Source organism: Mercenaria mercenaria, chromosome 8, assembly GCF_021730395.1.
Source record: "Mercenaria mercenaria strain notata chromosome 8, MADL_Memer_1, whole genome shotgun sequence".
NCBI classification, from domain to species: domain Eukaryota; kingdom Metazoa; phylum Mollusca; class Bivalvia; order Venerida; family Veneridae; genus Mercenaria; species Mercenaria mercenaria.
Window position 1 is genome coordinate 63,393,010 of NC_069368.1, and position 10,617 is coordinate 63,403,626.

Consider the following 10,617-nt stretch of genomic DNA (forward strand, 5'->3'; position numbering starts at 1 on the left):
TTTTTATGCAATAATAGACAATTATAATCAGTTTTAGCAACTGTGTAAAATTTACATTTCTTCTCATTTGTTAATTTTTCATATTTTTCATCATGTTCGTAAATGTACGAACATACGAACAGTTATGGTTTTCAACTTTTTGAAGTAATATACAGTCTCTATCAGGCTGAGATAATTCGTTGTTAGTTTGCTCATAAATTTACGAAATGTTATTAGCTTTAGATACCTAAGCATTTGTTAAGTTTTCAACCTGTTTGTAAATATGGATTTTTCTAACCTGTTTTTAAATGTATGAAATGGTGTTCATAAATTTACAAAGACAAATTTGCTTTAATCCCTATATATTCCCTGACAAGATTGTAAAATTAGAGAATTTCAAAACTGTTTAATATTTAACAGTCATTCTCAGTAACCATTGAGAAAATTGTGCCACGCATAGTCAAGCATTTTCTTCAAACTCCTGTCATACAATGATGGGATAGATGTAATAAATAAAAAACATTTATAACCTCAATTTGATAACTGTGCCATAGAAACGAACTGTATTTTTAAGAAAGTTACAAAATCCTGCCATACTCGGACGCTTGGTACAGTAATTTGATTTTTATCCATAATATCATTTAACATCTTTATTTTTTATATTGATATGCATCAAAATAATTTAACTCATGTTCAGCATTCACTCAACATTCACGATACCAGCTAAAACGATTTATAAGACATCATTAAGGCCCTTAAATGTAACAAAAAAAGTGTTTAAAAGGTGCTTACTTTTGGTAAATGTTATTTGAATATGCATCTGGTTTGCATAAATTGATATACTGGGATAAATTGGCAGAAAATTGAACTTATATAAACATCAATAACATATTTGGGAATCTATCTAGTTTCCCCATAAACACGATTTAATATAAAGCTTATTTCTCTTTTCTCCTACATGATTTATCCCCCTTTGATGATCTTCACAGAGGAGATATAGGCAACATTAAAAAAAAAATATGGCGGAGAGCTATATTTGCCACGAGTTTTTAGTGTCATTGTCGTGTTATATCAATGGTTTATCGTTAGGAATCATAATAAATGATTGCAGAAGACGAACTTTGTGTATATTTATCAGATTCAGGTTGCATTGATCTTAATTCGTACTCGAAACCTGTTGTTTTTGTTTACGTGAATTGAAACTGAAAGTTAAACGGTGTTAAACAGTGTGTTAAACATTTAAAACAACGTGTGTTATTCTGAATACACATTCAGGGACTACGGAAAAATATGAGCGACAGATCTCTGGAGAAAATTTGTTGACAATTATTTCAGCAATCGAAGTTACCGTTTATTTTCCACAGGCACAGGTAAGGTACTCGTAAATAAGTTTTAACATGTTTTATCAGTGTTTATGATATGACAATTTTCATGTATCTACTTTAGTTTGTATTCAGACTCTATGATTTGTTCATAGGAAATACCAGAAATACCTAACAACAGTAATTTAAGCTTAGTATTACATGTAGTCAAAATAATTTGACGATCAGATTGGTATATAAATTTGTGACAGGGAAGTCAAAACGTTAGTTCTGGCTATCATAACTTAACTGACGCCATTTTTATATTCTAATAGTCACATCCGTTAGAGATCAGTAACATTAACAGCTGAAGCTAGATTTTTTTAGCTGTGAAACTGTCAATACTCTGAAAGACCAAAATAATGGCAGATATATCACAATACACAGTCGTGTAATGTTATTGGTTTTATCGCTTGCACGTTATGCTGTGTAGATGACTGATGTGGTAAACAATAACGTTATGCTGTGTAGATGTCAGACTGATGTGGTAAACAATAATCAGTCAGGGGTGTAACTGTTTCAAGTTATCACATTTTATAACCTATTTGAGTTATTGGGTTTACTTTCATAACTTGTTTCAGTTATCATAAAATATTACAAAGCCCTCCTGTGCCAAATCCTTATTTTGAATGTGAGTAATGCAATAATTTCCTGAATCCTTGGTCTTTTATCTTTCCAGCTATGCAGTAAATTTTTTTACGCAAGGCTGATAAAGTCTTACGCAAATGGTTTTAAAGCTATAAAACTCTTATCATCCCATTATGCTCATCAGGCCATGATCTGACTAAAAGAGAATTTGATTAACAACAGTTTGCTACTAATTACACTTTGATGGTCAATTTGTGAGAACAGCAAAAAGGTTTTTTATGAATAACTTACCTGGGTTATCTATATTTTAAAACTCATACAGGTTATAAAATGCTGGAAAAAGTAACTGAAATAGGTTACATAACTTAAAACAGTTACACCCCTGACTGATAATCATGTACAGTATATACCTACATTCATTGCATTGGTTTAAATCACCGAATAATTTCGTAATTTTGGAAATCATTTGATAAATTTTACTTAAAGCAATATAAATAATTTTATCAGGAATTTAATCTCCTTTTGCTACAAGTAAGTTTTGTTTGAATCTTTGGCGAGCTTTTGACATATTTGCATTTAAACATATAGCTTGTAGCATGTCAGCTGTGATGAAAATTTCAGCGGAATTTTCTCCACTATTTGGGTCTCAAAGTGTTTGACACAAGCGGAGGTATTGCCCATATGAAACAATTATCTCGATACTTCCTAGGATTGCATCAAATTAGTTTGACTATGATTTCAAGATGAAAAATATGTTCCTGGACTCTTACATTTTACAAATCAGACCTGTTTTGTAGGATGCTAAAGTTATGTCCTAGATTTTGACATATACAGTATATACACATTACACATTTTCATTTTTTGTGTGTGACCTTGTTTTTTATTTATTTTAAAGTTTTTTGTTGGTTATTTGTTCTTCAAATATATCCAACACCAGATATGCGAAAACATAATTAAGATTAAATGATCTGTCACAACATAATTTGATATCATTGTGTCTTAGGTATTTTGTGCCAGTTGGATTTGCAATATTTATGTTGTGTCTTGACAGTTATTTATGTTTCAAAAGGAAATAACTATCAATCCATGAACAATTTAGATTCATGTTTTAATAGGTGAATATTGGTTAAATATTTGATTTGTCAGTTTGCAAGAAGATTAAAGAATGATTTAAATAACACACAACATCTGGAAAGAGAAGGTCCATGCCCCTAGACAAAAAAAAAAAATATGAAATTTTAGCTCCATTGTCATTGAAGTACTGTAACAGGATAATTTAATGTTTGAAAACAGTGTATAATATTCAATTTCCTGTCTTAGAAATAAAATTGTATGTAAGATTCCCTGTAAACAACACAGTAATAAGTGTACAAAGCAATGGGAGCATTACAATTTTTATGCCCCCACTTTTGAGGGGGGGGGGGGCATATAGATTTGCTCTTGTCCGTCCGTCCTTACGAAAATGTTGTGTCACGCGTAGCTCTGAAACTATTTGACGTAGTCACAAAACTTTACAGGCATGTTGGTCAGCATGTGTAGTTGTGCACCTGGGGTTTCGCGTCCGGATTCATCCAGTTCTGTAGGAGTAATGGCCCCTGACTTAGTAAAAAAATTGGTCATTTTAATGTTGTGTCGCGCATAGCTCCAAAAGTATTTGACCTAGAGTCACCAAAGTTTACAGGAATGTTGGTTAGCATGTGCAGTTGTGCACCTGGGGTTTCGCGTCCAGATTCATCCAGTCATGTAGGAGTTATGGCCCCTGACTTAGTAAAAATTGGTCATTTTAATGTTGTGTCGCACATAGCTCCAAAAGTATTTGACCTAGAGTCACCAATGTTTACAGGAATGTTGGTCAGCATGTGCAGTTCTGCACCTGGGCTTTCACATCCATATTCATTCAGTCATGTAGGAGTTCTGGCCCCTGACCTGGGAAAAAATTGTCACTTTAACGGGATGTAGTCGGGGCATTTGTGTCCCATGGACACATATCTAGTTTGTCAAAATTCTATACACCTATTTAAAAAAAAACAGGATGTATTATCGGAATGCGGGCCTGTCGTGCAGACGGACATAACTTCTTCATGTATAGACTAGAGGGATTTTGATGTAACTTGGGACAGTTGTTCGCCATCATGTGACGGAGTGACATGTACAAAAACAAGGTCATAGGATTAATGTCAAGGTCGCGCTTGCGGGCTCTCTGGTGGGTGGCCTGGCAGATGGCGTTTACAGACTTTGTATCATCTCTTCTTCATGCGTGGAGGGATTTGAATGTAACTTGACACAATTGTTCACCATCAGGAAACATAGTGTCATGCGCAAGAACCAGGTCCCTGAGGTCAAGGTCACACTTATAGGCCAAAGGTCAGATACAAGAATGACTTTGTCCGGAGCATTTCTTTTTCATACAGGAGGGAAATCAGGGAATTAGATGTAAATTGGCACATTTGTACACAGTCATGAGGCAGAGTTGAGGTCTTGGCACATGTTTGGCTTATACTATTCAGATGATTAGGCATGATTGTGGAAGACATGCATTTTTTTTTCAAAAGCAGCTCTAGTTAAAGTTACTGAAAGTTTACTACAGTACATGTGTATTTTCATTATCATAACCATTTAAAAAATGAAGTACCGGTATTTCACTTTGTACATACATTTTTCGTAGTATGCTATTAGTTACTCGCATATCTACTTGTATTAGTCAATACTGATTTCCTGTGTTACTGTGTTATATGACTTGATGTGCATGCACAGAAATATACATGTCAAATGACAGAAATGTGTGTCCTAGATGTGGTAAAATTATTTAAACAAAACACATGACATACATCAACATGATCAATGACATTTTAAAACATTTTTTTTTTCAGGCATTTCCCCAAATGGTAGGAGAATTTTGATAGAGATTCTGCATATGACAGACTACAATATATTAAGGTAAATTTATATACAATATATGCTCATGTGTAACAACAATTTCTTGGCTTAAATTTTGTCCTTATCATTATCTGAAATACCATATCACTTTGCATATTGTACCTTTAAATTAGTATTCTGTCATCACAGCCACATACCCCCTTAATTATGCCCCTTTTAGTGTTCAGTTTTAACTAAAATTCTGCAGAAATTATATGTTACCAGGTTTCTGAGAAACTGTTTGACTGCATTTAGGATCATTGTTACAATAATGCTATCATAGAATGATTCACAGGGCAGGTTTTATAATTCAAGCTGACATTTTGTCAACGCCCGGGTTTAACTAAGTATAAATTTTGTGGAAAGTTTTGCATGTAAGCAGGTTTCTCATGAACTGGTGTACTTAACGCTTTCAGACTTTTCATTTATAAGTCTTTGCCACTTTGAATTGACCATTCAGAACTTGGTTTCACATCTCTGGCTTACAGTTTACCAAAGTTTGCCCATTTTTAAACTTACACAATTTTTGTAAAGCTTTTGTATGTAAGCAGATATTGTGTGGAAGGATTTCAAACAGTTGAAAGTGCTGCCTTTTACCAGTTCTTGTTAGAACTCAAAGGCTCAGGATGATTATTGTGATCGCTCACCATCTGGCATCCTTCTACCCTTCCATCCACACTTTCCTTTAAATAACATCTCCTCCTAGTTTTGATAAAACTTCACCGGGATGTTACTTGGATGTTCTTCTTTGAAAATTGTTCAAAGAATTGAATTCCATATAGAACTCTGGAAATTGCCATGCCAACAAAAAGGAAAAACTTGAAAATCTTGTCAAAAACTACAGGTCATAGGGCTTTTATGTTTGATATGTAGCACCATCTAGTGGTCCTGTACCAAGATTGTTCAAATTATTCCCCTTGGGTCAAATATGGCCAGACCCTGGGGAGAGAGTCAAATGGCTTACATACATGTAGACTTATATTGGGAACACTTTGAAAATCTTCTTGGCAAAAAACACAAACCATAGGGCCTCAATATTTGGCATATGGCATCATCTAAAGGTCCTCTATAAAAATTGTTCAAGTTATGCCCCTGGGGTAAAAAGAGGCCCTGTCCCGGGGGTACCAAGTTTTACATAGACTTGTAGGAAACAACATAAAAAATCTTCTTGTCTGAAACCTCAAGACCTAGACCCTTTAATATTTGGAATGTAGCATTGCCTTGTAGATCTCTACCAAGACTGTTCAAATTATGCCCCTGGGGTGAAAAGAGGCCCCGTACCGGGGGTCCTAAGTTTTACATAGACTTAAATAGGAAAAACAAATTGTCTGAAACTGCAAGGCCTAGACTTTTGAATTTTGGTATGTTGCATTGCCTAGTGGTACTTTACAAAGAATGTTCAAATTATGCCTCTAGGGTAAAAAGAGGCCCTGTCCTGTTATAAATTAACTTTAAGTGGTATATGTAATGGAATTAGGAAACCTATTGTTTCCCTTTTATAAATTATATTTAATTTTATTTTATTTGATTTTCAGGAGCAGTAGCGAAGTTATCAACCATTGTATTCTAGTGTCTGTAGGACAACTACACAAGGACTTTTTCAACAATGAAAGCTGCCCACACTCAGCAAAATGACTTGAACATAAAAAGGCTAAGCATGTATATGCCGATACTTCATTCAACATGTTCCACTCAAAGGAAATGCTGCCTTTGCTCAACAATAATGAGAGTATATCTGAAAGTACTGTATTACTACACTTGTGTAAGAATGAGTAATTTTAGAAACAAAATGTAGAATCAGCTTCAATTTCGAACAAAAGAACTTCGAGAAAGAATTTTAACACAGATAAAGTGGCATGAACAAAGTCGAACCCTTTGTGGCGATGGAGGAAATGAGACTGTCGGGAAAGTTTACCAGACATAAATGCTTACAAGTGAGGTCAACTAATCAGCTCCTACTTCTCTCGTTTTCATCAACTCGAAAAGACAACAGATGTTGAAGATTATGACTCGGATGTTAAAGAAGATGGAAAGAAAGCTATCCGGTCAAAAAGTTCTTTCAAGTCTCAATTGACAGCACCCACTAAAGACAAAATATGACTACTTCCATGGCTGACAATTTAAAGTTAGCAGAAGACTTAAGAAATAATTTATAGCAAAACCGTTTTTTACTTTGTTTTTTTTTTCACAGTGGGAGTTTTAGGTCAAGCAATAGCAGTTATTTCATATAACATTTAACAGTCAGATTGTATAGTGTTTAAACACGTCTTGCTAGAAGTTATTGCTATTCTAATATATCTGGTATGTAAAAGTTATATCAAACATGACGGAACTGTTTATTTTGCACATGTATAATGTGTATGGCACCAAATGTTAGGTCGTCACATTCTTTGTCAGTACCAGAAATGGTATGCATACACATTGAACTGGCGTTTCCAATGTTGGCAAAACCCATTTGATATTCCCCATGCCAGATGAATTCGTGCTGTTAATGACAACTAAAGATTCATGCACATACATCGTTTATGTAAAATTCGAAAAAGTCAGATATATTGATAGTTTCTCTACGTTCCTTGTAGTATATTTCTTGATTCAAAAGATGTTACTTTGTGGTGATAACACAACGTTACACTACAAATGATAAAGCTAAAATAGAACTTTATTATTGTGCATCACTGAAAGGTCATGACATCACTTCTGCTCACAGACATCTATTTCTCGCACTTTACAAACTTTAAGAAAGAGTGCTACAAAGAAAGTATTTCTATTTGCTTTATCTATTTTTTTATTTGTAAAATACTGTGTGCATGGAAACTAGTCTGTCAGAATATAAAACTTTTATGTACAAGACAAGCAAGAAAAACCTTAAGTCATGTGTTTAAAATTCAGATAGAAATATCCGTCCCTCGGCCACCTGAGCATGGGTGCATGGTAACGAGGATTGTAGAGTTAACGCCCAGTGTGCAGGTGCCCTCGGGACGGATATTTCTATCTGATTCGTATAATAAATGACATATATCATTAATACATCTTGCAGAATAGTTCCATTAAGGCGCAAATGAAAGAGAAAGCATACAGAAAATAACTAGCTCAGGGTATGTGTAAATTAATCAAGAAAGTTGTGTTTTGTGAAATTAATCAAGAAAGTTGTGTTTTGTGATATTTTGTTTAAAAACATGTTTTCTAAGTAAAATATTTTATCAAATTTGAAGCGCTGGTTCTTGATAAATACATGGTGCTCCATTGAAGTGACATCAGCATTAACATAGAAACATTATGAAGGGGTTATACCCAAGCAGAATAATTTCACAAGGGCCTAGCCAAATAACACTGCATGTAATAGTTTAGTTTTATTAGCTCACCTGTCACGTAGTGACAGGGTGAGCTTTTGTGATTGCCCTTCGTCCATCCACAATTTCTTATCTGCACGATAGTGGTTTCATTCATGATTTTATCTTAACCAAACTTGCACACATTTTGTATCACCATTAGATCTTGGTTCCTTTCTGGAACTGACCAGATCTTGTTATGGGTTCCAGGGTTTTGGCCCCTGAAAGGGCCAAAATTAGCTATTTTGACCTTGTCTGCGCAATAGCAGCTTCATTTATGATTTGATTTTAACCAAACTTGCACACGACTTGTATCACCGCAAGATCTTGATTCTTTTGTTGAACTTGCCAGATTCCAGTATGGGTTCCAGAGTTACGGCCCCTGATAGGGCCAGAATCAGCTATTTTGACCTTGTCTGCACAATAGCAGCTTCGTTTATGATTTGAATTTAATCAAACTTGCATAAAAACTTGTGTCACCATATTAAGATCTTGGTTCTTTTCTTGAACCGGCCAGATCCCATTTTGGGTTCCAGAGTTATGACCCCTGCAAGGGTCAAAATTAGCTATTTTGACTTTGTCTGCACAATAGCAGCTTCATTTATGATTTGTTTTTAACCAAGTTTGCACACAGCTTGTATCACCATAAGATTTCAGTTCCTTTTTATACGCCCTAAGAGACGTATTATGTTACCGCCTCGGTGTCTGGTCCCATTATTCAATAAATTCTTCGAATAGTCGAGCACGCTGTCATCAGTCAGCTCTTGTATTTGGCAGATTCTTCTTTCGTTCACTTACAACATTTTTTAGCTCACCTGTCACAAAGTGACAAGGTGAGCTTTTGTGATCGCGCGGTGTCCGTCGTCCGTGCGTCCGTAAACTTTTCCATGTGACATCTCTAGAGGTCACATTTTTCATGGGATCTTTATGAAAATGGGTCAGAATGTTCATCTTGGTAAATTCTAGGTCAAGTTCGAAACTGGGTCACGTGCCTTCAAAAACTAGGTCAGTAGGTCTAAAAATAGAAAAAACCTTGTGACCTTTATAGAGGCCATAATTTTCAATGGATCTTCATGAAAATTGGTCAGAATGTTCACCTTGATGATATCTAGGTTAAGTTTGAAATTGGGTCATGTGGAGTCAAAAACTAGGTCAGTAGGTCTAAAAATAGGAAAACCTTGTGACTTCTCTAGAGGCAAAATTTTTCATGATATCTTCATGAATATTGGTCAGAATGTTCACCTTGATGATATCTAGGTCAAGTTTGAAACTGGGTCACATAGGGTCAAAAACTAGGTCATTAGGTCTAAAAATAGAAAAACCTTGTGACCTCTCTAGAGGCCAAATTTCTCAATGGATCTTCATGAAAATTGGTCGGAATGTTCAACTTGATGATATCTAGGTCAAATTCGAAACTGGGTCACGTGGGATTAAAAACTAGGTCAGTAGATCTAAAAATAGAGAAACGTTGTGACCTCTCTAGAGGCCAAATTTTTCATGAGATCTTCATGAATATTGGTCAGAATGTTCACCTTGATGATATCTAGGTCAAGTTCGAAACTGGGTCATGTGGGGTCAAAAACTAGGTCAGTAGGTCTAAAAATATAAAAACCTTGTGACCTCTCTAGAGGCCATATTTCTCAATGGATCTTCATGAAAATTGGTCAGAATGTTCACCTTGATGATATCTAGGTAAAGTTCGAAACTGGGTCACGTGTGGTCAAAAACTAGGTCAGTAGGTCAAAAAATAGAAAAACGTTGTGACCTCTCTAGAGGCCATATTTTTCAATGGATCTTCATGAAAATTAGTCAGAATGTTCACCTTGATGATATCTAGGTCAAGTTTGAAACTGGGTCACGTGGGGTCAAAAACTAGGTCAGTAGGTCTAAAAATAGAAAAACCCTGTGACCTCTCTAGAGGCCATATTTCTCAATGGATCTTCATGAAAATTGGTGAGAATGTTCAGCTTGTTGATATCTAGGTCAGTTTCGTAACTGGGTCACGTGCGGTCAAAAACTAGGCCAGTAGGTCGAAAAATAGAAAACCTTGTGACCTCTCTAGAGGCCATATTTTTCACGAGATCTTCATGAAAATTGGTGAGAATGTTGACCTTGATGATATCTAGGTCAAGTTTAAAAGTGGGTCACGTGCCTTCAAAAACTAGGTCATTAGGTCAAATAATAGAAAAACCTTGTGACCTCTCTAGAGGCCATATTTTTCAATGGATCTTCATGAATATTGGTCAGAATTTTTTTATCTTGATGATATCTAGGTCACATGTGCTCAAAAACTAGGTCACTATGTCAAATAATAGAAATAACGACGTCATACTCAGTTCAACACTGGGTCATGTGGGGATAGGTGAGCGATTCAGGACCATCATGGTCCTCTTGTTTTTAATTACTTCCCTTTTATTTTACTATAAATAGCTTATTTAGTAACT

At 35.2% G+C, this 10,617-nt stretch overlaps 1 long non-coding RNA gene across 1 annotated transcript; it reads left to right on the plus strand.

The window, feature by feature from the left end:
- The first annotated feature begins 999 nt into the window (after positions 1 to 999).
- On the plus strand, positions 1,000 to 8,976 carry LOC123559825 (uncharacterized). The gene is made up of 3 exons (XR_006688028.2): positions 1,000 to 1,349; positions 4,799 to 4,865; positions 6,380 to 8,976. It is a non-coding gene; the product is annotated as an uncharacterized LOC123559825 (long non-coding RNA).
- Positions 8,977 to 10,617: the final 1,641 nt, after the last annotated feature.